Source organism: Zea mays, chromosome 5 (genome assembly GCF_902167145.1).
Source record: "Zea mays cultivar B73 chromosome 5, Zm-B73-REFERENCE-NAM-5.0, whole genome shotgun sequence".
NCBI classification, from domain to species: Eukaryota; Viridiplantae; Streptophyta; class Magnoliopsida; order Poales; family Poaceae; genus Zea; species Zea mays.
This window is the reverse complement of record NC_050100.1, coordinates 97,839,298-97,844,068: the sequence shown is the minus strand read 5'-3', so window position 1 is coordinate 97,844,068 and position 4,771 is coordinate 97,839,298.

Here is a 4,771-nt window from a genome sequence, read left to right as displayed (position 1 = left end):
AGGAGCAAAAGTCTCATCGAAATCCAAACCTGCGACTTGGGCATAACCTTTTGCCACAAGTCGAGCCTTGTTTCTTGTCACCACCCCGTGCTCGTCTTGCTTGTTGCAGAACACCCACTTGGTTCCCACAACATTTTGCTTTGGACGTGGCACCAGACTCCAAACTTCATTTCTCTTGAAGTTGTTGAGCTCTTCCTGCATGGCCAACACCCAATCCGGATCCTGCAAGGCTTCTTCTACCCTGACAGGCTCAATTGAAGAGACAAACGAGTAGTGCTCACAAAAATTATCTAAACATGAGCGAGTTGTTACTCCCTTGCTTATGTCACCCAGAATCTGATCAACGGGGTGATTTCTTTGGATCGCCGCTCGAACTTGAGTGGGAGGAACTCGTGGTGCTTCTTCCTCCATCACCTGTTCTTCTTGTGCTCCCCCTTGATCTTGTCCCTCTTCTTGAGATACATGTTCACCGTCTTGAGTTGGAGGATGCACCATTGTGGAGGAAGATGGCTGATCTTGCTCTTGTTGTTCCTGTGGTCGCACATCACCTATCGGCATTGTGTGCATTGCGGCCGTCGGAACATCATCTTCATCTATGTCATCAAGATCAACATGCTCTCTTGGAGAGCCATTAGTCTCATCAAATACAACGTCGCTAGAGACTTCAACCAAAACCGATGATTTGTTGAAGACTCTATACACCTTTGTATTTGAGTCATACCCTAGTAAAACCCTTCTACTGCCTTGGGAGCAAATTTAGAATGTCTACCTTTCTTCACCAGAATGTAACATTTGCTCCCAAATACATGAAAGTAAGAAACGTTGGGTTTGTTACTGGTAAGGAGTTCATACGAGGTCTTCTTGAGAAGGCGATGTAGGTAGAGCCGGTTTATGGCGTGGCAAGCTGTGTTCACAGCTTCCGGCCAAAATCGCTCGGGTGTCTTGAATTCTCCAAGTATCGTTCTCACCATGTCGAGAACCGTCATATTCTTCCTCTCTACCACACAGTTTTGTTGTGGTGTGTAGGGAGCAGAGAACTCGTGCTCGACGCCTTCTTCCTCAAGATACTCCTCCACTTGCAGATTCTTGAACTCGGACTCGTTGTCGCTTCTTATCTTTTTCCCCTTGAGCTCAAATTCGTTTTGAGCCCTCCTTAGAAAGCGCTTTATGGTCCCTTGGGTTTCTGATTTATCCTGCAAAAAGAACACCCAAGTGAAGCGAGAAAAATCATCAACAATTACAAGACCGTACTTACTTCCCCCGATGCTAAGGTAGGCAACGGGTCCGAAGAGGTCCATGTGAAGAAGCTCCAGTGGTCTTGATGTTGTCATCACATTCTTGCTATGATTAGTGCTTCCCACCTGTTTCCCTGCCTGACATGCTACACAAGGCCTATCTTTCTCGAAACAAACATTGGTTAGTCCTAACACATGTTCTCCCTTTAGAAGTTTATGAAGGTTCTTCATCCCAACATGTGCTAGACGACGATGCCATAGCCAGCCCATACTAGTCTTAGCTATTAAGCATGCATCTAGATCAACCTCCTCTTTCGAAAAATCAACTAAGTAGAGTTTGTCGTCTAATACACCCTTAAAAGCTAATGAACCATCACTCCTTCTAAAGACAGATACATCAACGTTTAAAAAAAGACAATTGTAACCCATGTGACACAATTGACTTACAGACAGAAGGTTGTAACCAAGCGACTCTACTAGAAATACATTCGATATGGAGTGCTTGTTGGTGATGGCTATCTTGCCCAAGCCTTTGACCTTGCCTTGGTTCCCATCTCCAAAGATGATTGTATCCTGGGAATCCTTGTTTTTGACGTAGGAGGTGAACATCTTCTTCTCCCTCGTCATGTGGTTTGTGCATCCGTTGTCGATAATCCAGCTTGAGCCCCCGGATGCATAAACCTGTAAGGAATTTAAGCTTGGGTTTTAGGTACCCAACTCTTGTTGGGTCCTACAAGGTTAGTCACAATAATTTTTGGAACCCAAATACAAGTCTTGTCTCCCTTGCATTTGGATCCCAACTTCCTAGCAACCACTTTTTCATTCTTATATGAAAGTACAAACGAAGTGTTGCAAGCATGGAAAACAGTAGTAGGTATATTACACATTTTCCTAGACACATGATGCACAACATGATTTTTCCTAGGCCTACTTCTACCATGCACAAAAGTAGAGCTAGAGGCAAACATAGCATGTGCATCATTGTAGGCAGTATGAACATAACTCTTATTATGATTAGCAACTTTCCTATCATAAATAAAAGCATGATTCCTTTGAGGACTACTAGCCATAGGGGCCTTTCCTTTCTCCTTGTTGAGAATGGGAGCCTTTTGGCTTGTTAAGTTCTTGGTTTCCTTTCAAAAACCAAGTCCATTCTTAATTGAGGGGTGTCTACCAATAGTGTAGGCATCCCTAGCAAACTTTAATTTATCAAAATTGCTTTTGCAAGTCTTAAGTTGGGCATTAAGACTTGCCACCTCATCATTCAATTTAGTAATAGCAATAAGATGTCCATCACAGACATCAACATCAAAATCCTTGCATCTATTGCAAATAACAACATGCTCTACACATGAACTAGTTTCATTCGCTTTCTCTAGCTTAGCATTTAATTCATCATTTAAACTCTTTAAACTAGAGATAGATTCATGACAAGCAGATAACTCAGAAGAAAGCATTTCATTTATCTTAGTTTCTAAAGCAAGGGATTTTTGAACACTAATAAATTTGTCATGCTCTTCATACAAAATATCTTCTTGCTTCTCTAGCAATCTATCCTTTTCATTTAGAGCATCAATTAATTCATTAATTTTCTCTACTTTGGCTCTATCTAAACCTTTAAATAAACTAGAGTAATCTACTTCATCATCAGAGGATTCTTCTTCACTAGATGAAGTGTACTTGGGTGTGTCCCGAACACGTACCTTTTTCTCCTTGGCCATAAGACATGTATGACGTTCGTTGGGGAAGAGTGAGGATTTGTTGAAGGATGAGGCAACAAGTCCTTCGTCGTTAGAGTCGAAAGAGGAGCAGTCCGAGTCCCATTCCTTTCCAAGGTGCGCCTCGCCCTTTGCCTTCCTGTAGTTCTTCTTTTTCTCCTTCTTCCCTCTCTTTTTGTGGCGGAACTGCCTGAATTATTCCAAGTTAAGTGCCTGAGCCCTGCCTTAGAGGCTAGACCACACTTAAATGGGAATAATCCGTCAATCCCTCGGACCTAGTCCGACACGGCCATTGACAAGATCAAGTACCACAATCTCACTCGAAGGTGAGTCACAGAGCAAATACAATAAAGCATAAAACCATACATGAAGGAGTATTAAATTATTACATCACCATCGGAGTTTTGCAAAAGTAGTCATCATTGTTCGAAGTGCAGCAGAATAAAACTAACGATAATTAAACAGAGAGATGGGGAAGCCTGTCCCATCACTCCTCATGCTCCTCCTCAGCCGAAGCAGGGTCCCACTCGATAGTCCAACCCGGTGGCAAGATGGACGGCCAAGTCACTCCAGCAACCATTTCCTCCAGAGAACCTGTAAAAATTATGCCACAAGCAAGGCTGAGTATACTAATACTCAGCTAGACTTACCCGATGTGAGGAGTCTACTCCTCTACCTCTAGACATGCAGCTGTTTGGCTGTGGGGTTTGGTTGCCAAAAGCACTAGCTGAGTTTCTAAATCAAGTTTTTAACTTTGTCAAAATTAAGTGTGACTCTCTTAAGGCTAAAGATGTACTATCTATTCATACATGGTAGCAAACATTTTTAGCAATCAACATCTTGTATCATCTCAACACAATTCCACTTGTTACTCAATGTAGCAGCATGGATCAAGCAGTCTCATTAGCTGCGAGAAGCAGACGATTCGAATCGAGTTTTTATCCTTGCAAGGTAAACCTAAACACACGACATGTAGGGGCACTCCGTCCCCACACACATCAACCGTCCCCATCGATTCCCCGTCAGTAGAGAGGGGCTCACCGCCTTGGCGTACAATGCCTCACTGACCCCGACTGCCGTCGTGCAGTGACCGCACTTGTACCCACCATAACCGGAATGGGAGACCTCGTCTCAGGTCGCGTGAGGAGGGCAATCTGCTGCCAGGTTCAATTAGGTACTAGGCTTACCGATTTACCATATTTCTCGGTATATGTTTAGTACGTTCAAACGCTTGACTCACGGTACCACACCTTAATCCTTATTCAAATTTTTATCCCGTGAACAACCAATCCCCATGGATTATTGCCCACAACCCAACATCAGTACGATATGAAAGTGGGTACAATCAATGTCCTGACCTCGCGCGAGTGCTAGAAAAATCACTCGTCTTCTACCGAGATCCTACTTAATAAAGCAGCTACTCGACCTAGCATACTAGTATTCATCTCAACAGGATTCCTAAGATCATGCAACTAGGGTTTCAAACAACTCCTACACTTAAGTGCATATTCAATCCTACAATCAATAAGTGCAGTAAAATAGCATAAATAACAGGTTATGCATAAACCGGGGCTTGCCTTCCAAAGCAGTGGCAGGCAGGTCCTCTGGTGCTGGATCCGGGGCTACCTTCTGAGCAGCTCCTTGCTCCGGCACGAGGACGTACTCTCCGTCAGCAAGGTTACAGTCTATCGAAATGCAATGAATATGTATGTCATGATTGTGCAAGATTTAATAACATTATGCTAAAAGAAACTAAGTCAAGGAGTAACTTAGGGTTTCTTAGTCATGCAGGGCTTCCAGTGGTATATATATACTTAT